This window comes from Hippopotamus amphibius, chromosome 8 (assembly GCF_030028045.1).
Source record: "Hippopotamus amphibius kiboko isolate mHipAmp2 chromosome 8, mHipAmp2.hap2, whole genome shotgun sequence".
NCBI classification, from domain to species: domain Eukaryota; kingdom Metazoa; phylum Chordata; class Mammalia; order Artiodactyla; family Hippopotamidae; genus Hippopotamus; species Hippopotamus amphibius.
Genome location: NC_080193.1, coordinates 41370512 through 41397465, shown reverse-complemented (window position 1 = coordinate 41397465; position 26954 = coordinate 41370512).

The following is a 26954-nucleotide window of genomic DNA, read 5'->3' as shown; positions in this document are numbered from 1 at the left end:
ACATATATAAACAGCTCATACAACTCAATATCAAAAACAACAACAACAACAACAAAAAACCCAAACAACCCAATCAAAAAATGGGCAGAAGACCTAAATAGACATTTTTCCAAAAAAGACATTCAGATAGCCAACAGGCACATGAAAAGAGGCTCAACATCTCTAATTAACAGAGAAATGCAAATCAAAACAACGAGATATCACCTCACACCAGTCAGAATGGCCATGATCAAAAAGTCTACAAATAACAAAAGTTGGCAAGGATGTGGAGAAAAGGGAACTCTAGTACACTGTTGGTGGGAATGTAAATTGGTGCAGCCAATGTGGAAAACAGTATGGAGGTTCCTTAAAAAACTAAAAATAGAGCTACCAGCCATCCCACTCCTGTGTCTATATCTGGAAAAAATGAAAACGCTAATTTGAAAAGATGCATGAACCCCAATGTTCATAGCGACATTATTTCCATAGCCAAGATGTGGAAGCAACCCAAGTGATCATCAACAGACAAAGGGATAAAGAAGAGGTGGTACATATATACAATTCAATATTACTCAGTCATAAAAGAGTGAATTTCTGCCATGTGCCACAACTTGAATGGACCTAGAGAATATTATGCTAGTGAAATACATCAGACAGAGAAAGACAAATACTCAATGATATTATTTGTGGAATCTAAAAAATAGTAAAAGAAATGGATGTATATAGCAAAACAGAAACAGATGCACAGATATAGAAAGACAACTAGTGGTTACCACTGGGGAGGGAAGGGCAAGATAGAGGTAAGGGAAAGAGATACAAATTGCTATGTATAAAGTAGATAAGCAACAGTGATATATTTTATAGCACAGGAAATTAAATCTATTATCTTGGAACAACTTTTAATGAAGTATAATCTGTAAAAATAATGAATCACTATGCTGTACACTGGAAACTGTTGTAATATTATAAATCAAATATTCTTCAATAAAAATAAATTAAAAAACTGGAAACAATAAAATAAAAATGAGGATGACAATACTCAGCTTCTTGCATTGTGAGGGTTGGAAACATGAACAAACACTGCTTAGCATGTAATAGATATTCAACTAATGTCATGACTCCCTTTTCATTCATTTTGAAGGTATTTATAATCCAATAAATGAGACAAAACAATGCAATACCTGAATATTACCAATTAAGATTCAATAAAGTATTAAAAAAGAGTAAATAATTTCTTTGCTTTGAAGACTCAACTCAAGTAGAAGGCAGGAGAAAGTTATCCCTCAATTACAGAAAGAGAGTTCTAATATACCAACTTATTAGTGAAATTTGAGTCAGGAGAGGTTTTAGAGAGTTCCTGACATCTTTCCTCATCCAAATAGCTATTAGAAAATTATTCTACAGGGAATGAACTTATGGTTACCAGGGGGAAGGATGGGGAAGGAGGGATAGTTAGGGAATATGGAATTGACATGTGCACACTGCTATATTTAAAATGAATAACCAACTGTATAGCACAGGGAACTTTACTCAATATTCTGTAACAACCTAATCAGGAAAAGAACTTAAAAAAGAATAGATACATGTATATGTATACCTGAATCACTTTGTCATACACCTGAAACTAACACAGCATTATTAATCAGCTATACTCCAATATAAAATAAAAAAGTTAAAAAAAAGAAAAAAAAGCTAATTTCAGAAGGCTACATACTGAATGATTGCCTTTATCTAACATTCTTGAAATGACAAAATTATATTGATGGAGAACAAATTAGTGGGTACCAGCCTGGAGGACAAGTGTTTGGTGTAACTGTAAAGGAAGGAAGATTTTTGTGGTGATAGAATGGCTTTGTGTTTGTGATTGAGGTTGTGGTTACACAAATCTACACCCATGATAAAATGACAGAAATATATACTGTGTATCAATGTCAGTTTCCTGGGTTTGATATTGTGTTATAGTTATCTTAAATGTAACTGTTGGAGGAAAATGAGTGAAGAGTTTATGGAACCCCTCTATACTGTCTTTGAAACTTTTTGTGAATGTATAATTATTTCAAAATAAAAAGCTAAAAAAATAAACTACAACCAATTGCACTAACATGCAAAAAAAAAAAAAAGGTGTTCTAATTGATGTTCGGGCCTCCTATCGCAGCAAGAAACCTTTTTAGAGCTGTCCAGCCTCCATGTCATTTGTTGCAAAATGTTCAAAAATGAACAGTACCATGAGCTATGGTTCTGCTCATTATGTCCCGGTCCTGATACGGATCCACCGGGCCCCCATGTGCTGTCATGACTGCCTGGGTGCTCATTTGTGATTCGTGGAAAGTAGGAAAAGAGGAGTTTTTCACAGATATGGTGAAACAGCATGGGAAGCCCCATGAGGAGGCATCAGAAGATGCTATGTGCAGAGGCTAAGAACTGAGAAACACATCCTTTTATACACTGTGAATCCCTCATTTGTTTGATCATTTCATTCTGCTTAATGTGAGACAAGAATCCTCTAAATGCTATCAAAATTGCTCAATTTTAGCTAAATTTCCCCTAGACTGATTTACTCTCCTTGTTCTTTTAGCAGACATCTTTGTTTTAAACTATCAGTCTCCCATGCACCTCCTGGAGTGCCCACAAAAGATAAAATGAGGAAGCTGAGAGATATCGATTGTTTCTGGGTGTCACTAGGCTCAGTGCTGGACTCTATAGGGAGATGGATCCATGTTGGGGAGCTTGTGTGTGACCACTGACAGCAGTGAAGGACCAGCTTCTCCGGTGAGAGAATGCTGGGCATGAGTAGGATAAGGAAGGGAGAAAGATAGAGGGTAAGGAGAGAAAAATAAACTGTAATACATTTTCCTGAAGGTCAAGTTTCCAGTGCGCCTTGAGCAGGGCACGTGCATTTTCTCTGCATCTCCTATAAAACAAGGCTGATATTGTATTAGACATATTTTATGAGTATTAGAAATACTATATGTAGGTTGTTTAAATACCAGGCAAAAAATCTAGGTCTCTTAAGCTAATCATGATGATGTAAGTTTCACTGGCAGAGGGTGACATCAAAAGCACTCCAATGGTGACCAGATGGCAGAGCTGTTGAACTTGTCTGTATGGCTAGCAGGCCCCATATTATATTGGAACAAGTTGAATGTAAAGCCAAAGAATATTCATCACTTCTTAGCTTGGGATCTTTGGGAGAGGCAAACAACCACAGGCCCTAAGTCCCTCTGAATCCTCTTGAATAGGTCCCAAATGTAAAGTACCGACCACTCTCTACCTAGCCCTTTTCCAGGGTAATATTTTCAGCCAGCAACTCTGAGGGATGAAGCCAAGTCTGTCTTGGAGACAAAGCAGATTTGCTAGCTTCTTGTTATAAAATGATGCATTTCCAAAGCCCAGTCTTTTCCAGCTGTGATACAAATGTACTACATACATAGCATCCATCTGAGCCCATGATGGGACTTGGGGTTAAGGAGAAACTATTTAAATTGTACTGCTTGTTGTGCTGTGAGTCATAAAGTTCTTTGTCTCTGATCCAAGATTCTTTTGTCCTCTGCCAAGACAAAGTGATAAGCTAATTTACTAGCTTGTAATTTGGATTAAATTAAATCACAGACCTGACAGTTTCCTAGGTCAATTTTTTTTTTTCCCACAAATTCCTGGTTTGCTCATCTGTAGACCATGGATAATAGTGGTACTGCGGAAAGGTGGGTGTGAGTATTTAATAAGTTACTAAGTTTTACGGGCCTGGCCCAGTTCCTGGGTTGCTATTGAATGATTGGACCCTCTCCAAGGATGTTGCTCTGCATGCTCAGAACCACACCACCTATCAGAGCATTGATTTCACCTTGCCATCGGACACTAAGTATCTTGAGAATGGGGTCTGTGCTACGTGTCTCCTGTAACCCTGGTTATGCTTAGCCCAGTGTTACAAAGGTTCTCAACATCCAGAAAACAAGTATTCAAGCATTGCTGGCGGGGCATATACCTCTCCCCTTCAAGTAAGGCCCTAAGCTTCTTGCACTTCATCCATAACACAAAATTGATAGATAAAAACCTGTGTCACCTGCCTCATTAGCTTTTGAGGGGAGACAATGATATGGTCAATATATTTGTGAACTTATGAGTGTTTGAAATCATAAGGTAATAAGATAACTCACATTTATTGAATGCTCTTCATGTGTCAGCTACTAAATCCACATATCTCATTTTAACCTCCCAATAACTTTTAAAATATTTTTCTAGTTATTTTAGAGGTTAGGAACCAAAGACTCAGCAAGGTTGTGTATGTTTTCCGAAGTCACACAGCTACCACGTGAGACAGACAGGATTTCAATCCAGGGCACTCAGACTCCAGAGTTGTGTTGTCCAATTAAGTTAGCTGCTAGTCATGTGTGACTATGTCAATAAAAATTAGTTAATTTGAAATAAAAATAATAATATTCCTATTTCATAAAAGTAGAAGTCGAGGCTATGAGAAGCACGAAATTTCCCCCAATTTAGAGAGTTAGCAAGTGATGGGACTGGGATCAAAACGTAGGGCTGAGGATGCCAAGCTGGTGTTATGGGTCCCTCTGTAGGTACACGGCTCCCCTGTCCCTGGGATGTACGGCTGCTTCAGTTTGTTTCTGACACTCGTCATATTCAGATGAGCAGCTGAAGCTCTAGACCCAAGGGAGCCCCTGGGACTCCCATTTTATGTGAAAGGCAAGCAGAAAACACACTGTCTTACAAATAATTGATGGCAGACAAATGTTGACTGAGGTGAATTATCATTCTTTTCATTAACTGCTGTTGTTACAGTTCTAAAACAGAGACGTTACAGAAATGAAAACAAATCTGGAATCTTTGGATGAGAATGCTCTCTCACAGCTGACACATTTGCAAGTATGGGACCTAAATATTTCCCACGGGCTGTGTCAATGCCCATTGAGAGGCAAAGACAGAGAATATTACAGAAAGCCAGAAAAGCTAGAACTTGTTATGAATAAGGAGCAGACAGGTCAGCCTCAGAAAGTGGGGACTGACTTGAGCCTTGAAGTGTCTCTGAACTAAGCACATAGGCTTCTTAAAGGCAACCCTCTTCTCCTCTGTCTAGCTTGATTTCCTAAAAATTCAGCATTCTGAAAGCCCATAGTGCTTTCATTTCCTTACACACATTTGGCCCTTCTTGCTCACTTGTGACATTTTGCCCCTACATTTACCCTGCTGATAATATATTTACCACCTAGTTAATGCCTAATTCTTCCTTGAGAGTTATCTCCTAAGCCTTGCGTGATCTCCATAGGGCTGATTAGTCAGTCTCCATTGTGCTACGCAAGAATCCTGGGCATATCTCTAAAACTATACTTATCTGATTTGTTTATGCTTCTTTCTTCCTGGATCAGTTAACTTTCATTGCTTAAGGAACCATTTCAAAACTTAGTGTCTTAAAACCACAATCATTTATTAAATTGATCATGAATTCAGGATTCAGCAGAGTAGTTCTGCCGACCTGAGCTAGCTTTTTAGTTCTGTTGATTTCAGCTGGACCCACTCGTGTCTGCAGTCATTTTGTGTGCAACCCAGGGACTGGCTGACTTACAGATGGTCTTCCTTATGGAGTTGTTGGTTGGCGGTTGGAAAAACTGGGCAGCATGTCTCTCCAAAATTCAGCCTGATAGCCTGGGCTTATTTACTTGGCAGCTGGTGGAGTTTCAAAAGCAAGAACAGAAGCCCCAAAGTCCTGTTGAGACCTGGGTTTGGAAATGCCACAGTGCCACTTATGCCATATTACATTGGTCAAGGAGGACCCAAGACCTGCCAGAGACACAAAGGATGGGAGTTACTACACATCATCTTGCAGAGGGGTGATAATTGAGGCCATTTTTGTAAAAGATCTACCACGCTTCCTTGGTATCTTTCTCAAGGATAGAAACTAAGTTTTTCTCATCCACAGAACATAGCAGGAGTTAGTGTTTCATGAATATTTTATGGTGGATGCTGATGAGTGGAAAATATTAGAGGAAACTCTACAGGCAAAGGGAAATAGGGAAGTGGGACAAGTCAGGTATGTTGGTTGTCACCATGCAGAACAGGTACCCTAGGTAAGGACCTCTGATTCTACCACCGGTAGGTGGTCCTAACTTGCTGTTTTTCCCATTCATTCCATCTTCTCCTCACTGATATAACTCTTCCCCAGTCCCCTCCTTGAAACATATACAAAGATATTTCTAAAGAGGAATATATGGCTCAAAGAATACTCCTGGTGAGTGCACTCTCCTCCTTACCACATAGATCTTTACTAGTAATTTCTTATCTGTTCTCTCTAAAGGTTACCTGGGCTGAATAGGTGTGAAATTTGAGGGTCATGTCCCCTCATGCAAACTTCTTTTTCATATTTTCTCTAAGCCTCTTTCTGCTCCACCGTCCTCTCTGCAGCTCACAGGAGGTTAGAGTTTGGGGACAGATTTCAGGAAGCAGAATGCTGGAAACATGGAAATGGAAACAGGTAAGAGACAGGAGTGAAAAATAGGGTGAAAGGCTAGTATGCCCCTGTCAAGGTCAGTTTATAATCTATTAAACTCTCTCACACAAAGATTCACCTCTAGCTGTCTCTGAGGTGAACTCTATTTTGTTCTTGCACAGAATTTCCTTGCCTTGGGGAGGGAGAGAGGGAGGGTACACTAAAAAGTTTCCCCAAAGCATATTTTATGGGAGTATTAAGGCAAAATGTAGGGGAGATATTTCCATGGTCTAAAATTTGGGGGAAACTGGGACATGTTTCAAATTATACCTTCTTCATGGAGATTCATGTTGTATGAATCAATAGTCCCAGTGTTTTGAAAACTAACATAAAGTCTATGAAACACATTTTAGAAAATGGTGCTCCAGTTTTCAGAGCATATAAGGAAATGATAGAACTACCACAGATACCTAAAATATTACCCTAAAACTTAGTGGTTTAACAAGCATTTGTTGCACTCACAGATATTCTAGATTAGGATTTCAGACAGAGCATATCAGTAACGGTGCACTTCTGCTTCATGATATCTGGGGTCTCAGCTGAAAGACTTGAGGACCAGAATTATCTTAAAGCTCACTTAATCACATGTCTAATCGTTAAGACTGGTTGCTCTGATTGCCACCCAGCAGCAGAGTCTTAATGAGGTGGTATGAGATGCGGCTGGTTATCAACAGGCTTCATCCTCCCTGCGCCTGCCCTACCATATCAGGAGGGCCCAGCGGGAAGCTGTAATACACAGCCACCCAGACCTTATGCCACCTCAACAAGAGGGCTGTCTACAAAGAAGAGAAAATAGAGTCCAGAGTTTCATAACATAATGCTCCAAATGCCCAGAATATAACTGTAAATAACTCAAACCATGAACCAGGAAAATCATCCACAGTCACGAACACCAGAATTATAGGTTGTGATTACCTTACAAGGATTTTGAAGCAGACATCGTAAAACTACTTCAGTATACAATTATACATTTTTTAGGAAACAAAAACATTAAAAAATCTCAGCCAAGAAATAAAAGTCATAAAAATGAATAATTCGACAAAAAATAACCCCCATTCCAAACCAAGCAAAGAAATCAACAAACATAAACTTATTGGATGGGCACAACAGTAGAATGGAGATGACAGATGATAAAATTAGAACATTTGAAGACAGATTAATATAATTTTCCTAATCTGGACAACACAGAGAAAACAGACTGATGAAAATAAACAGAGCCTCAGGGACCTGTGGGAGAATAATGAAAGATCCAACATTTGTATCATCGAATTTCAAAGAGAGGAGATAGAAAATTGAGGCTGAAAAAACACTCAAAATATAATGGCAGAAATTTCAAATTTGACAAACTACAAAATCCTACAGAAACAAAAAGCTGAACAAATTGCAAAAAATGATCAACTCAAGGAAGTCAAGGCTAAACATATCATAATTAAACTGGGGCAATCTAAAGCCAAAGAGAAAATCTTGAATGTACCAATAGTGAAAAGAGACATTACTTATAGGGAAATGCCAATTTGAATGATAGTGGATTTATCACCAGTAACAATGGAGGCCAGAAGGAAATAAAACATGTTTTCAAGTACAGTTGATCCTTAAGTAACACCGGTCTGAACTGAATGGGTCTACTTACGCACAGATTTCGTTTTCATTAAATATGGACTACAGTACACATGGTCCACAGTTAACTGAGTTCACAGTTGCAGATCCACAGACACAGAGGGCCAACTGTGTTATATGTGGTTTTGATAGCATGAAGGGTTGGCGGCCCTAACTCCCATGTTATTCAAGGGTCAATTGTACTGAAGAAAAAGAATTGCAAACCACGAGTTCTCTATCCAGCCAAAATATCTTGCAGGAACAAAGGGGAAATAAACTCAATCTCAAATGAAGGAAAACTGAGAGACTAAGTTGTTAGCACACCTACCTGTAAAGCATTGCTAAAGGAGGTTCTCTAAACAAAAAGAAAATGTTAACAGAAGAAGGCTTGAAACTTCGGAAAGAAAAACTTTGAAACAGATGAATACAGGTATAAATATAGCAAACCATCTTTACAGTGATGTCATTATATCATATTTAATGGTTGAAGCAAAAATTGTAAAACCACATGATATGATACTCAATGTATAAAGAGGAAATACTTAAGAAAATTATACTTTAGTAAACAAAGACCATAAAAATACTTAAAAGGAAGTAAATTTTCTACACTTCATTTGAGGTGGTAAAACATTAAATACCTGTGCATAGTTGAGTATATTGTAATACCTTAAGCAATGAATAAAAAACTATACAAAGTGATATACAAAGTGAACAACCACTAAAAAAAACTATAAGCACATCAAGTTAGTTCTTCAAAACAAATTGGTAAAATTGATAAAATTCTGATAAGACTGGCAAGAGTAAAAAAAGAAAATAGAAAACACAATTCACCAATATCAGGCATGAAATAGGAGATGTAGGCGATAGGAAGGTGATAATTAGAGAATACTGTGAACAGCTTTACACTTATAAATGTGACAATTTAGAAAAAGTTGACCAGAAATCAAACAAGATGAAATAGAAGACCTGGGTAGTATTTTAATCACTAAAGAAATTAAATTTGTAATTTAAAGTCTCCCCAAAAGGAAATATCTAGGCCCAGGTAGTTTCATTATAGAATTCTAGAATTCTACAATGTAGAACTCTACAATTTTACCAAATATCTAAAGAATTAACACCAATTTTATATGATCTCTTCTAGAAAAAGGAAAAATTTCCAACTAATTTATAAAATATTCCCTGATAACAAAACCAGACAAAGATATTAAAAAAAAAAAAACCCAAAAAACTACAGACCAACGTCTCTCATGAATTTAAACACAAAAAATAATTGATAAAGTATTAGCAAATCTTATCTTACATAAAAATTAACTCAAAATGAATCAAAACTTAAACATAAAACATAAAGTTCCAAATATTTTACCAAAAACAAAAAGAAGGACATCTTCAGGATCTTCAGGGTCATGTTAGGCAAATAATTCTCAGGATGACACCAAAAGCATGGAAAGCAAGGAAAATTTGGAAAATTTGATCACATCAGAATAAAACTATTTTCCCTTAGAAAAACTTCATGAAGAGGATGAAAAAAGAAGCTATGGACTGGCTGAAAGTGTTTTCAACCACATATATGAAAAAGGACCTCAGGTATCCCACACTTCTCAAAAGTTCACTTTATACCACAGTACTCTTATGAAAGATCTACATGAGCATCTGTTTTTGCTAACTGAAAGAAATCCCAAGAGCATTTTTGGTTTTACAAAAAAAGATTAACAGTGAGAACAGCATTCACATTTGTTTTGCAGGGAGCTGTTATAGAGGCAGTATGCACCATGAGGAGCAGCAAGAGTGATACTACCAAGCTCCTTCTGGGAGCTACACTCAGCATCTCAGCATCCAGCTGCCACAACTTTGAACTGTGTGTGAGCATCTGTGCTTTATCTTGATGTATTTTGTGCATCCCTTAGCAAGATGTGTCCTAAAGTAATTGCTTCTTCACTTCATGTCATTTCGCCTTAGGAAAGATTTCCTAGGAACACTCTACTTTTGTAGAGTAGAGGGAACCTGTGATATCTTGAACATATAATAACTCATGAAAACAAAACAAGCAGCAAAAACAAAGAAGTAAGTTTCGACTGGACAAATAACGTGAAGAGATATTTTACTAAAAAGATTATATAGCTATCATATAAGGTTAAACATCATTTGTCAGCAACAAAAATGCATACTAAAGCCACAATGAGATATCATTACACACCTGTCAGAGTGACATAAATGAAAAAAAAAAAAAAATACTGACCACACCAAATGCTAGTGAGAATGTGGAGAAACTGGATCATTCAAACATTCTTATTGAGAATGTATCATGGAACAGTTTGCCACCTCGGAAGACAGTTTGCTAGTTTATTATAATACTAACCGTGCAACTACCACCTGACTCAGCAGCTGCACTGTTGTTCATCCATCCAGAGAAATGAAATCTCATGTTCACACAAATGAGCGTTTAGAGTGACCTTATTCATAATGGCTAAAAAACAACCCAGAGGTCCTTAATGGGTGGATGGTTAAACAAACTGTGGAATGCTACTCAGTAATAAAAAGAACAAACTATTGACACATGCAACAACCTTGATAAATCTCCAGAGAATTTCACTGAGTCACAAAATGTCAACCCCAAAAGGCTACATGTTGTCTAATTTTCTTTATATAACATAATTGAAATGAAAAAAAATATAGAAATGTAGAATAGATTAGTTGTTGCCAGGAGCTCTAGGAGGGAATGAGAATCAAGGGTAAGTTGATGTAGTTATAAAAGAGGAACATGAGGGATTTTTGTGGTGATGAAAATGTCCTATATCCTATGTCAATGTTAATATCCTGCTTGATTTTGTATTGTAATTGCGCAAGATGTTATCACTAAGGAAAACAGGAAAATGGGCATATTGAATTTTTCTATATGATTTCCTACAGCTACACGTGCACTATAATGATCTCAAAATACAAAGTTTATTTAGAGTAACCATTTCTCCATTCTTAATCATTCAAGTATTGTTATTAGGTCTACTTGAGATATTGGCATCCTCCTTGACTTTGTGTGCATTCTTCCTGAAGCCTTGTAACTCCTTTGCATGTCACCTTGTGAGGCTCCCAGCTCACAATTGGATGTATGTGTCTTCTCTCCAGCAGTGGCACAGTTTCCCACAATTTCTGTGAGTTGACTCCTAAGTGATCAAGTCATTTTTGGGCCAGACATGCCAACTCACGCCTAAGCTCAGCAGCTGTGATTGAAACCCACTTCTTGCACAGAATGCAAAACTTGGAGAGTGCTTGTGAGGCCATTTCCTGCAGTTACTTAATTTTATAGAGCAGAGGAACTTAGATCCTGAAAGAATCAAGATTAGAACCTGAAAGTTCTCATGCTGAGCCAGTGCTTTTTCTGACACTTGAGAACGTTTTACAACATGTAACTTTCTCCACTAGCAACTCTGATTATTAAAAAGCCATTTAATGGGGTGTGGCCAAGATGATGGAGTAGAAAGACCTTGAGCTCACCTCCTCCCACAGGTACACCAAAATTACAAATTACAGAGCAACAATCTATGAAAATGACCTGGATAGTAGCACAAAAAGAGTTTCCACAATTAAAGATATAATGAAGAAACCACAATGAGACAAGTAGAGTAGGAGGGGTGGAGACATGGCATGGTCAGGATCCACACCCCTGGGTTGGTGACCCACAAATGGGAAGAATATCACAACCAGACAGGTTCTCTCCAAGCAGCAAGGGGACCAAGCCCCACATGGGGCTCGTCAGCCTGAGGGGGTCCTCCTGCAACTGGAAGATGAGTTTCCAGAATGTCTGCTTTTCAAGGCTAACCTATGGGAGAGAAAGAGGGCTATAGAAAATGGAGACTCTGGTCTTACATGGCATGTTCAAAGTCTCACAAACTCTGTGTCCCAGTACAAAGGCAGTGGATTGAAAGAAGCCTAGGTCAGACCCACTTGTTGATCTTGATGAGTCTTGAAGAAGGAGAAGGCAGTCCCTAAGGATGGAGATGCTGGTGGCAGCTATTTTGGGGAGCTTGTTCTATTGCAATTGACACCAGCACTGGCAAGCACCATTTTGGAACTGTCCGTCTTGCCTGTTAGCCCCAGGGATTACTACTTGCTAGTGGGCTGGCAGCAGCCCCATGCTCCCTGGGCCATGCTACCAGCCACGCAGGGACATGGTCCTGCCTACTAGTGGGCAGGTAGCAGCCCCCTGCCCCACCCCCAGTCATGAAACCAGCTCTACTGGAACCTAGCCCTGCCTATCAGCAGGCCAGCAACAGCCAAGCATCACTAGGCTGTATAGCCAACTTCATGAGAAGCACAACCCGCTTTTGAGTGGGATCCAGCCACCACACAAGGCAGCATGTCACATCCAACCTGGCTGGGAGCCACCCTTAACTACCAGCACTCCCACAGTAGTTGGCCGCACAACAGGAAGAGCCATGCAACTCACATAGGGGGCACCCTGACTAGAGGGGAGTGTGCTGCTAGACCCCATACAAGGTCTCCTACATAAGGCTACTGCCCCAAGATCAGGAAACTACTGATCTAATTATAGAAATAAAAAACAAAGAGAGAATTAGGCAAAATGAGGAGATAGAAGAATGTTCCAAATGAAGGTATAAGCAAAACCTCAGAAAAAGAACTAAATGAAGTAAACAATCAAACTGACAAAGAGTCCAAGGTAATGATAATCAAGAAACTCACTGAACACAGGAGAAAGATGGATTAACATGGTGATTTTTTTCAACAGTGAGTTAAAAAATATAAAGAAAAGCTGAATGGAGCTGAAGAATACAACAACTGAAATTAAAAAATATACTAGAAGCGATCAGCAGTCGATTAGATGATACAGAGAAGTGGATCAGTGACCTGGAAAGCAGAGAAGTGAAAATCATACAAACCGAATAGAAAGAAAAAATAATTAAGAAAAATGAGAATGATTCAAGAGAAATCTGGGAAAACATCAAGCTTACTAACATTAGCATTATAGGGGTCCCCAAAGGAGAACAGAGAGAGAAAGGGGCAGAGAATTATTGGAAGAAATGATAGCTGAAAAATGACCTAACCTGGGGTAAAAGCAGACCAGGACCAGGAAGAACAAACAATCCTAAACAAAATGAGCCTAAAGAGGTCCACACCAAGACACATTATAATTATACTGGCAAAAATTAAAGATAAAGAGAGAAGCTTAAAAGCAGCAAGAGAAAAGTGACTATGTACAAGGGAACTCCCATAAGACTATAAGCTGACTATTCAGCAGAAATTTTGTTGTCCAGAAGAGCATGGACTCTCAATGTGATGAAAGGGAAAAAGCTACAACCAAGAATATTCTACCTGGAAAGGTTATTATTCAAGTTTGAAGGAGAGATAAAGAGATTTACACATAAGCAAAAGCGAAAACAGTTCAGCACCACAAAACTGGTTTTATACGAATTGTTAAAGGGACTTTTCTAAGCAGAAAAGAAAAGGCCACAACTAGAAACATGAAAATTATAAAAAGAAAAAATCTCATTGGTAAAGGTAAACATACAGTAAACAACCTATAAAGTTAGTAGGAAGCTTAAAAGACAAAAGTAGTAAAATCATCTATATCCACAATGAGTTGGTAAGGGGTACATAAAACAAAATTGTAAAGTATGACATGAAAAACATTAATTGTGAGGTGGCATTGTAAAAAATGTAGAGTTGTTAGAAAGCATTCAAACTTGAAATCAGCAACTCATCATAGATGTTAACCACAAACTAAGAACCTATAATAGATACTCACACACAAACACCAACAGAAATATCCAAACCTAAAGATAGTCATCAATTCACAAGGGAAGAGAGCAAAAGCAGAAGAAACAAAAAAAACTACAAAACAACCCCAAAACAATTAACAAAATGGAAATAAATACATAGCTATTAATATTTACTTTAAATATAAATGGACTAAACACTTCAATCAAAAGACATAGGGTGACTGAATGAAGAAAAAAAATAAGACCCACATACAAGCTGCCTACAAGAGACTCCCTTCATATCTAAAAGACATACACAGACCGTAGGTGTGTAAGACACTGATGAAAGAAAATGAAAATGGCACAAACAGATGGAAAAATATACCAGGTTCTTGTGGAAGAATTAATATTGTTAAAATGACTATACTACCCAAGGCAATCTACAAATTCAATGCAATCCCTATCAAATTACCAATGGCATTTTTCACAGAACAGGACAAAAATATTTACAGTTTGTATGGAAACACAAAAGACCCTGAATAGCCTAAACAATCTTGAGAAAGAACAGGCAGGAGATATCACACTCCCTGATTTCAAGCTATTGTAAAAGGCTATAGTAATCCAAACAGTATGGTACTGGCACAAAACAGACACATGGATCAATGGAATAGGATAGAGAGCCCGGAAATAAATCAAAGTACATCAATTCATCTAGGACAAAGGAAGCAAGAATAAGCAATGGAGAAAAGACAACCTCTTCCATAAATGGTATTGGGAAAACTGGGCAGCTAGATGCAAAAGGATCAAACTGGACTGCTTTCTCACAGCATATACCAAGACAAACTGAAAATGGATTAAAAACTTAAATGCAAACTTCAAACCATAAATCTCTTAGGAGAAAATAGAGGATGTGTGCTCTTTGATATCAGTCTTAGCAATAATTTTTTTGGATCTGTCTCCTCAGGCAAGGGCAACAAAATCAAAAATAAACAAATGGGGCTACATCAAACTAAGAAGCTTTTGCATGGGGAAGGAATCTATCAATCAACAAGATAGAAAGGCAGGCTACTGAATCAAAGAAGATATTTGCAACCTGATAAGGGGTTAATATCGAACATATACCAAAAACTCATACAACTCAACACCAAATAAAATAAAATAATAAAATGAAATAAAATAAAATAAAAAACACAAACCCACAGTCAATTAAAAACTGGGCAGAAGGTGTCAATATGCATTTTTCCAAAGGAGACATACATTTGGCCTACAGGATGTGAAAAGAGGCTCAACATCAGTAATCATCAGGAAAATAAAACTAAAAACCATGAGGATATATCACCTCACACCTGTCAGAATGGCCAGTATGAAAAAGAAAACAAATAACAAGTGTTGGTGAGGATGTAGAGAAAAGGGAACACTCAGGTATTGTTGGTGGGAATGTTAATTGGTGCAGCCATTGTGGAAAACAGTACGGAGAGGCCTCAAAAATTAAAAATAGGCCTAACATACAATTCAACAATTCCACTCCTGGGTATCTTCTGAAAAAAACAAAAACAATGACTTGTAAACATATAAGCACCCCATGTTTCTTGCAGCATTATTCACAATAGCCAAGATATGGCAGCAACCAAAGTGTCCATTGATAGATGAATAGATAAAGAAGGTATAGTACATATTTTCAATGCAATATTACTCAACCATAAAAAAAGAAATCTTGCCAATTATGACAACATGGATGGATCTAGATAGTATTATGCTAAGTGAAATGCCAGGCAAAGACAAATACAGCACAATTTCACATATATGTTGAATCTAAACAGCAAAGCAAACAATACAAAACAAAATGAAAATACCCAGAGATACAGAGAACAAAAGAGTAGTTGTCAGAGGAGAAGGGTTGGAGGGATAGTTGAAATAGAGGAAGGGGTTTAAGCATTACAAACCTCCAGTTATAAAAGAGATAAACCACATAGAGCATAAGGAATATGGTCAAAAATATTGTAATAAGTTTGCACAGTGACCATTTTATAATACATGAAATTGTGTTAAGTCATTACGTATTATGCCTGAAAGAAACATAATATTGTATATCAACTGTATTTCAATAAAAAAATAAAATGCTATTAAGTTATTGCCCCTGTCCCTCACATTTGTATAAGACTTTTATTCTCCATTTAAAGTCCAAATTGTACTACGATTTCTCTACATAGTAGTTTTCACCAGGCTCTGTTAAGTAGCTGGATGACTTGGTAAATGTTTAAAAACTGGTTTCTGAACAAAATGGAATGTGTGTACTCATGTTTATGTGTGAATGCTCATACACGTGTACACATATATGCATATATATGTACATATGTTTATGATAAATTTTACCTATTAAAGGATGTATATGGCTCTCAAGTTACGAATAATAAAATATGCAATACTCTTTACTGTAAATTCCATATAGCAAATTGATTCTCACAGAATGCTTTGTTGGTTTTTGCTTAACTCATACCCACAGTCAACCCATGGTTGCAACTGATGAAAAATGTAGTTCCTACTTGGTACTGATTGAAATTTTTTGTTTACCTTAACAGGTAAGATACGAAAATGAAACAATAAAGGTATATTGGAACTTCACTCACTCATCAGTGACCCGAGAGACTGTTCTTTGCTGATTCAGATAATGATTTTTTAATACTGGAAGAATGTTTCCTGAATTTTTGTGCTATTTGCAATGGAACCACTAGAGACACAACATATTTTGAAATTTAATATGCATTACTAACTTTTCTGCATTACTTTCTCTAGTGTAGCCAAGGGTCAGCAAAGTTTTACTAGTAAGTGTCAGAGCATAAGTATTTTAGGCTTTGCAGGCCATGCAGTCTCTGTCGCAAATACTCAGCTCTACTATTGCAGCAGGAAAGCAGCCATGGACAAAACATAAATGGATGGGTCAGGCTGTATTCCAATTAAATCTATTTTCAAAAACAAGTGGCAGGCTGGATTTGGTCAATGGCCATCGTCTATCAAAACGTTCTACATTGGGGTGAGGAAACTTTCTGTAAAGAGCTAGGTAGTAAATATTTCAAACTTTGCAGGCCACATAAGGTCTGTGTAGCATGTTCTTTGTTTTTTGTTTATGACCCTTTGAAAATGTAAAACTCATTTGTAGCTTGCAGGACAGATTTGACCCACTTGCCTTAATTTGCTGATCCCTTGTATAGACAATCAACAAAACAATCAATCAAGCTTTGATTTGTAGGATTTGTCTATTCCTGTGGTGTAAATATCTCCAGGGCTGATTTTAAGCTATTAATGTGATATCACTGAGTCCAGAAGTGGGAAGAGATATACAATAGGACACCATTATATATGTACTTCTCCCATACACATAAATAAGCTCAAGAGCATAGAAAAGAGTCAGGGGCACTAAAATTATTATGAAATAATGAACTTTTAAAAGTTTTATTGAAGTATAATTGATTTACAATACTGTGTTTAATTTCATGCTATATAGCAAAGTGACTCAGTTATACATATATATATTTTTTTCATATTCTTTTTCATTATGGTTTATCACAGGATGTTGAATATATTTCTTGGTGCCATACAGGACCTTGTTGTTATGAAATGATGAATTTTTGAGCATTTATTGCCTTTTTAAAAAAATTATGTAATTATAATTGTCTATTAGAATTATACATATATATTAATAAATATAATTAAATACAAATTTAATTCCAATTAAATTAATTAATAATAATATAAATTTTATACATTCAATACAACTTAAACTCCGTTATAACTATAAGCTGGAGGTGACCTTGCTGGTGGATGGATTCTTATAACGTCCGTTTTCTGAGGACCATGTCAGGTAGAGTGTGCTAGAACAAAGTAGAGGAAGGGAACAATTAGAACAGTGGTTCCTGAGGGCCAGCTAACTGGGGTATAAATCTGAAATGGGATCTGAGAGCCAGGGAAAATCAAAGGAGCAATCATCATGTCTGGACAGGTAGATGGCAAATGGTCTGGGGAAATTTTAGAAGTGGGGAACAAATCCATTGCCAGGCAATGACTCCCTAGCACATTTCCAGGAACTGGGTGGGTGATTGTAAGACATTTCACATGGATCTGGTCCTATTAAGGGCTCAGCAAATACTTATTATTATTATTATTTTAAATAGGTAGAAAATGAGAGGCTGGGACTGAAGCCCACAGTGCTTGTTCTGCTGAATCAGGAAGGAAACTGCAGGGACTTCCTTGGTGGCACAGTGGTTAAGAATCCGCCTGCCAATGCAGGGGACACAGGTTCGAGCCATGGTCCGGGAAGATCCCACATGCTGTGGAGCAACTAAGCCCGTGAGCCACAACTACTGAGTCCACATGCCACACTACTGAAGCCTGCATATCTAGAGCCCGTGCTCCACAACAGGAGAAGCCACCGCAATGAGAAGCCTGTGCACCGCAACGAAGAGTAGCCCCCTCTTGTCACAGCTAGAGAAAGCCCGCACCCAGCAATGAAGACCCAACACAGCTGAAATAAATAAATATATATATATATACGTGTGTTTATATATATATATATATATATATATATATATATATATATATATATATATAAAAGGGAAACTGCAGCTCCTAATGATACTCTCAGCTCTGGAATACCAAAGGGCCAAACCCACTAGGCTCCTTTGTGGGCATAAACAACCCAGCTACCCAGGGTGCAAATGAGGGGTGAGCATGTGCTCATAGGAAAATTAGCAGGCGGGTTAATTCTGCTCCAGCTGCAAGCCGACAGCAGCAGCTGTGTGTGGCAGCAGCACAACATTATAGCTCCAAGCTTCCCACCCACAATAATGCCTTGTCACAACAGCATCAGAAAACTTGGCTTAGTGAATAGGAGTGAATGCCAGACAAAGCCAAACAGGGTCTATCTCCCATTCCCTGATGTTTCTCTTTGTTCATTCTTGGTCTCTGACAAGCTGCATCTGAAAGGAAAGAATTAATCCCTTGAAAACCCTGCAAAACAACTGTGTATGTGGAAGAGGACTCCTTTACTCAGCAGCCAGTGAGAATGTCCTTCCAAGTGTAGGGGTTAAAGGAGAAGTGTCTGGCAGCCCTGAAGAAAAAGGGACAGCTCCACGGAAACAGTAATCTATTGTTACTGCAAATCTTGACTAGGAAGGCAGTTTATTGTGCAGTAATAGCCATGTCTCTGGCCCAGGGAAAAGAACTGAGCTGCAAGGGGAGAGAAAATGTAATATTAGAGACAAAAAGTAAAGACAGACCAGTGACAGCATGGAAAGAGCTGGGATGCTAAATTTAGGGTCATTGTACATCGGTGATTGGCTTTAGCGGAACACGTGGACAGGACTGGTCCTACACGTTCCCAAGGAGTGCCTAGTGGGCCCTTGAAGAGGGGAAGCAAGTTTCCTTGTGGGAACAAAGAATGTCACCTGCCATATCAGTAAATAAATGATGTTCCGGCAGTCAAGCCATCAGCGACTGCAGCTGCCCTGACTGTGCACCCTGAGGGGATTCCCAGTGTTCATCACCCTCCCCCATTTTCCTTTTTCCCGCTCCATTTCCAGGCCATTTTGCATTTCAACAATACTGAATTGCCAGTTCTTTTTGCTTTGAATGCCCCTCCTTTGTTTTTCTCTCTCATCTTGAGCTGGTTTCCTGTACCTTAGAGCTCAACACTAACAGTCTTTCACTCTCTGACCCCATCCAATACAGGTAGAGATTCTTAAAACAGGTCATGCCTCCTTTCTAGGAAAAAAATTACTGCCTTAATACACATGAATTCTAGTCTGGAAAGATACTTGCAAGTGTTGCTTCCCTAGGGAGAAGTTGGGGAATTTTTTTAAGGCAGAACAAACACATTTCTTAAAGGAATGAAAAAAAACCATTTTCATTTTAAAAAATGTAAATGTAAAGTCTGAGGCATGAATCACACACATATTTATTAACTGCCTGTAGATGATTATATACCGAGAAGCAGCAGAAGATGAAAAAGAACAGGTTGTTGGAAGATTTTATTCAGTATAAAGTGAGAAATTTAAAAAATTCTTGAATAATGGAGTGACACAGTAAACTTTTTGTGTTTTATTTATACATTTTTCACATAGTAAAATTGCTTTTTAAAAATTGTGTTTGGGTTTCTTTTTTTGGTTTGCTTTTTTTGAGGTATAGGGGTTTTTATATATTTTGGGTATCAATTCTTTATCAGATATGTGGTTTGCAAATGTTTTCTCCTATTCCATAGGCTGCCATTTCACTCTTTTGACAGCGTCCTTTGATATACAAGATTTTTTAATTTTGATGATAACCAGCTTATCTATTTTTTTATTTTATTGTCTCTGCTTTTGTCATGAAGCTTTTCCCTTATATTTTCTTCTCAGAGTTTTATAGTTTTAGCTCTAACATTTAGGTCTTTAACCCATTTTGAGTTACTTTTTGTTTATATTATAAGGTAAGGGTCCAGCTTCATTCCTTTGCATGTGAATATACAGTTTTCCCAACATAGGTTGTAGAAGATACTGTTCTTCCCCCATTGAATGGTCTTGGAACCCTTGTAGAAAACCATCTGACCACATAGGCAAGGGTTTATGTCAGTGTTCTTTATTCTGTTCCATTGGTCTATGTGTGTCTTTATGACAGTACCACACTTTTGAATACCACAGCTTTGTACTGTTTTTAAGGTCTTTTTTCTTTTTCTTTCTTCCTTTCTTCCTTTCTTTTTTTCTTTCTTTCTTCCTTTCTTTCTCCCTTCCTTTCTTTCTCCCTTCCTTTCTTTCTTTCTTTCTTTCTTTCTTTCTTTCTTTCTTTTTCTTTCTTTCTTTCTTTCTTTTCTTTCTTTCTTTCTTTTCTTTCTTTTCTTTTTAAGGTTTTTATTTCTTAAAGGAGAGATATTTGTGACCTTATCTCTGGGATAACCAACTTGGGTGAGTTCACTAAAGGAAACAATCAGTCTACAGACATACAAGGAAGCCAGACTTGAGCTGTGTAAGCTGCTCCTTGGCTTTGCTGCATTAAATGAGTGAGACTTTTTGTTATCTCTCCTGGATCTGTATTTTCTGCTGTTTTATATCTTGTATGCCATAATGAGTTAGAGACATTGAAGGCATTGCACAAAACAAAAGCTAGAGATTTTAGTGCTGCCCTGAATAGGGGAGGTGTCAAACACCCGAATAGTCCTTGTCACCAGAGTGGCGTGGTTTGCCTGGTGAGAGGGGCAGAGATCAAGACCAGCCTGTAACTCAAAGCCAAGTGCCAGGAAACTTCCTTAAGAAGCTAAAGGTGAAGGGATCCTTCATATCAACTTCTTTCGGGGCAAGATTTCGAGGTGGAATTCAGTTTTAAATCCTGATCAGGTCTACAATCCCATCCCAACTTTCTTTGGCTGTATTTGGGATACAAACGGACAAACTACAAGTAAAAGGTAGCTTATAAGGGACTCTGTCCTATGTTCCCTTATATGTCTTTGTTACAAGAAGAAGTTCAGAGTCCTTTGTTGGATAACTTCCTGTCCAACAATGGTTTGTATCTAGAAATGCAACCTGATTCCTTGAGGTGGGGTGTGTGTGGGGGAGGGGGAATCATTACATGGCTGTTAGAATTTTTAAGAATCTTTCGGTAATTTTTTTCCTGAGGATATTCCAAACAATGTCAATGTAATTTTTTCATATTCTTGATTTTCTAAATGTCTGAGCATATTATCATAGAGTCTGGAAATGTCAGCACTGGCAGGATCTAATCTGATATATGTATACATTGTCAATGCCAGAAGACCAGTCATCAGAGACAGGAGGTAACTTCCTCCAAGCCACATGCCTTGTGGGTGGCTGAACAAATACTAAACACCAGCTCTCTGATTCCCAGCTCTTTCTCCCTCTACTACCTGCCACCACCCCCAATGAATTTAATTCAGAGTTGTCACCAGTAGGAAACATGAGCAGCAGCTGCTTCCTTCAGGTATGAATCCTGAAGACTAGATGCGTTTAGATGCTAAAGAACCTTCAGGGTGTCTTGCATTTAATACATGCTTAGAAATTGCCTACAGCTTAACTGAGTAACTAGGGCACTTAATTAAACACTCAAGTGATTAAGCAACATAATTAAATACTTTGGTGTTATCAAAATTCTACCCCCCTCCCAAGGCTCCTATATCCCTTAATAATAGGAAGGATTATATGTGTATAGCCTATACACTGTGGAAGGCAGAATAAAATGTAGCTATTGTATAAATATACTGCATACAGTACACATGCACTGTACATGTAACTACAATGTAAAGCCACTCTTTTGCCTTTGAATCCTTTGCCCCTTCCATTCTGAACTCTTTTCTTTCTCGATTTTCTCCTCTCCACCCTTCCTTCCTTATCCTTTCTATCTTCCTTTCAAAGTCAGTGCCCTAGGACATCCCCTATACCAGCTTTCACAAAGTCACACTCATCTAACTTTACTCTTTCTGACCCCTATACTTCTGACTATAGGCTCCCCCAGCTTGTCCCAGCTCTGGTGTCTGCCCTCTGCCCTCTGGATCTCTCACTTTCCCTGAAAAACTGTTGCATGAGTATGTCTGTATGATGCATTTGATATTATGTGAGTAAGTACCCCAACCCAAAAAACACAACAAAGCCAACATAGATCTTAACAAGACCTTGTAATGCTTCACTAAAAATGTGCTTGATTAGAGCTATTTGGGTACCTGAGGGGGCTTGGGAGGGGATGTTCTGGAGAAAAGCCTTAAGGAGCTCCTCAGAGCCCCCTCTCTGAGTCAACCCTACTCTGCCTGTGCATGGGCCATCTAGGAGTAAATTGGAAGGGGAAGGTCATTGAGAAGGCTCAGATGTTGGTCATAATTTACAAAGTCTTACATTGATTCTCAACTTTAGCTGCACATTAGAATTAGTTGGAGGATTTAACCAATACATAAGCCCAGATCATATCCCAGGCCAATTAAATCAGAAGTTCTGAGGGTGAAACCCAAGGGTCAGTACTTTTAAAGCTTTCCTAGGTGACTGCAGTGTCAACTATAGATGGAAACTATTGTTTGTAATTCACAATATCAGAAAAGAAAAAGAGAATGAGAGAAATACCAATAATGTAATTGCCATGCATTGATCAAATTCTGGGCTCTGGGCTAAGCACTTTATAAGATAATAAAATCTTATTTCATTTAATATTTGTAACTGCTATGAGATTGGTAATTATAGCTTCATTTTAAAGATGAAGATAGTGAGGATCAAAGAAGTAACTAAGTTAGGGTCATACAACTGTCAAGAAGCAGAGCTCAGTAAAAAAAAACAACCAAAACTAATGGGTCTATTTGATTTCAAAGATGATGCAATCCTGGGAATTCCCTGGCAGTCCAGTGGTTAACACTCTGCATTTCCATAGCTAGGGGCCCTGGGTCTATCCTTGCTTGGTGAGCTAAGATCCCATAGCCACATAGTGTGGCAAAAAAAAAAAAAAAAAAATACTAAATTTTTTTAAAAAAGATGATGCAATCTTGACTCCCATCTCCCTATCTTGTTCTTTCTCCCTTCTTGTCAGTCTGCTGCTGTTGAAGGATGCTGAAGAACTGACCACAGTGGTAGGAGGCAGGCTGATAAAACTATTCAGCTGCAGACAATGTGTGACCATTCATGAAAAAGAAAGACAACTCAGAGGACAAAACGAAGAGCACACAGGGCAGAGCTGAGGACCATGGAGAATTATGCCAGGTTGGAATCTACTCAAGGATTCCCTCTGATTTTGCCAGGCTGGATTTCAAAACTGCTTGTATTGTCAACTCTTTCAATTTCCCCCCTATTTGGGCTGGAATGTCCATACCTATTATCCTAACCATTGTACTTTAGGAGGATTTAGAGACGATAACTTGTCTCTTTAGTTTCACAGTCCCACGGATGGGGAGAAATGATATTTAATGGGGTACATTTAGAAGCCTCATCCATACCTAATTTGGGGGGGGGATTTGGGACTTTTGAGCTGATAAGGTTTAAATGAGATTTTGAACTTTGATACTTTAATGGTACAAGATCCTTGGGAATCTTGGGAGGTTGTGAATGTATTTTTCATATTGAATAGGCAGGAGTTATGGAGACCACAGGACAGAAGGTGGTAGGCAGAATTGTAAGATGCTGTCATGATTTCTGTCCCTCCAGTGTTTCTCCCATGATTATATCACATGACAAAGGGAATTTGCATATGTAATTAAGGTTATTAATCAGTTAAAATTAAAACAAGGACATTATCTGGCTCAGTCCAACCTAATCACATGAACACCTTAAAAGAACAAATTCTTTCCAGTGAGAGAAGTTCTTTGTTGATGAGCTAGAGGGGGTTATTGGGTAAGGACCCAAGGGTGACCTGAAGGAACTGAGAATAGTCCCCAATCTGACGGATTTATTCAGTTTTTAACCACAGAAAATTATCATATCTAAATTAACACAGCAGAAAGCATATTAAGACTTTCTTAAAAAGTCACTGTAGCAGGTGTACAGGGAGGCTGACTTGCGAGTGGTAAAAGAGAAACCATCTGGCAACCCAACTTCACCTTGAGCACAGTGACCCTAGAGGAATCTGGAGCTGGTGGTAAACTGAAGCTAACAAGAGCAACAACAAATTCCAACCCTAGATCAACTGCTAACCAGCTTGACACCCTCCACATTAACAGCCTAGTAGAAGAGCATGTCCATTTCTAGATCTCCATCCCGTTTACCTCAGGCCCCTCTGTTCTACACATGATGCTCAGCAAATACTGAGAAATCATGAGACCAACAAAGATTAAGGAAAAATAATTCACTCTCAAGAGACGAAGCATTCAACAGACCAGACTCAGAAGTGCCCTGGAAGGGAAGCAGAGGAGGAATTTGAAATAGCTTTGATTAAAATGTTAAAAGCTCATGAACGGGGCAGGCAGGGAATGTGAATTAAAATAACCTGTAGACTCTTCTGGCCCTCTTGGTCTCCATGAGGGCCAGCAAAGTGATCTCTAAAAATTGATCCATTCTCAACTTTTCAGTCAAGCTATTTTATACACTTGAGTGGAATAATTATCTAATGATAGTTGATTTCTTATTTTAATTTCTTAGAACGTCTTGTGGACGTGGCCTATGACCTAGATCACTATTGAAGTTTTATACATTTAAACATCCTTTTACTCAAAGATACCTTGTCTAATCTGTGACAGTGATTCTCAAATGTTCGTTTGCTTAATAATCGCCCTTTAGCAGACTGAATAATAGCACCCCCCCCAAGAAAAAAAGATGTCCATGTCCTAATCCCTGGAACCTGAGAATGTTACTTCATATGATAAAAGGGACTTTGCAAACTTAATTAAAGTCAGAATCTTGAGATGGGGAGATTATTTTGCCTCCTCCTGGTTGGGCCCTTTGTTTTTTGTTTGTTTGTTTTTTGTTTTTATTAATAGTTGATTTACAATGTTGTGTTAGTTTCAGGTGTACCGCAAAGTGATTCAGTTTGTGTCCATAAAATTCAGTTATATATATACATATATATATTCTTTTCAGTCTTTTCCCTTATAAGTTATTACAAAATATTGAGTATAGTTCCCTCTGCTATACAGTAAGTCCTTGTTTTTTTAATCTATTTTGTATATAGTAGTTTGTATCTGTTAATCCCATATTCCTAATTTATCCCTCTCCCACCCCTTTTCCCCTTTGGTAACCATAAGTTTGTTTTCTATGTCTGTGAGTCTGCTTCTGTTTTGCAAATAAGTTCATTTGTGCCATTTTTTTGTTTTTGTTTTTTGTTTTAGATTCCATACATAAGTGACATCATATGATATTTGTTTTTCTCTGTCTGGCTTACTTCACTTGATGTGTATGATAACCTTCAGGTCCATCCATATTGCTGCAAATGGCATTATTTCATTCTTTTTTATGGCTAAGTAATATTCCATTATATACATATATATATATATATATATACACACACACACATATATATATATCTGTTGATCTGTCAAAAAAAAAAAAAACATCTTCTTTATCCATTCATCTGTTGATGGACATTTAGGTTGCTTCCATGTCTTGGCTATTGTGAATAGTGCTGCTGTGAACATTGGGGTGAATGTATCTTTCTGAATTACAGTTTTCTCAAGGTATATGCTCAAGAGTGGGATGGCTGGATCATATGGTAATTCTATTTTTAGTTTTTAAGAGCCTCCTTACTGTTCTCCATAGTGGCTGCACCAATTTACATTCAAGATGGGATCTTTTTAATGACAGGGTCCTTATAAGAGGGAAACAAGAGATTAGAGAGGAAGTAGGAGATGGCACAAGAGAAGAAAGGGACTGGAGTGATAGAAGGAAGGAATGATGAATGAGGGTATGGAGGTGATCTCCAGAAGCTAGAAGTAATCTTGTTCTCTGCTAAAACACACAGAAGCCTCTGATACCTTGATTTTAGCCCAGTGAGACTCATTTCCAGAACAGTACAAGAATATATTTGAGTTGTTTTTAGCACTCAATTTGCAGTAACTTGTTACAGTAGCAATAGGAAACTAATAAACACCTAGAGCTTGGTAAAACAGAAACTGCCAAGTAGTACTTCCAGAGATTCTGAGTGAGTTGTTTAGGAATCTGTGTTTTCAACAAGTGCCTTGGTGACTGTGATGCTGTTAGTATTTTAAAATGAATTTAAGAAACATTACACAGTTCTATAAATATTCCAGGTATTTTTATTATGCCCTGAGAGAATTCATGCATTTTTTTTTTTGTTTAGTAATTTCTTTGTAACATTAACTTGACACATGATGAAATAATTTATTTTTTGAGATGCTATTTTTTGTATTCTCCCCAAAAAAGGAAATTATAGAACTCAAAATTATTGTTAGTTCTGCTCGTAACATTAATGAATTTAACACAGAAAATGTTTTTCCCTCTAGATGAACATTTTTTAATCTGACAATGTTAACTTTTTAAGCAGCCTGATTCTTCTTCTCAATCTCCTTCAAGAACGTGGAGAAGGGGCCAACTATAGACACTATTAGTATTTCCTAAAATTAATTTCACCCTAATGTATTACACAACATCAGGTACAATTAAATTTCTTCCTTTTTTTTTTTTTTTTTACTTCATGAACATCCCCATGTAGTCCTCCAAATGACTTTGCCTTTTTTTTTGTTTTAAACTAGGCTTTTTGTCAAATAT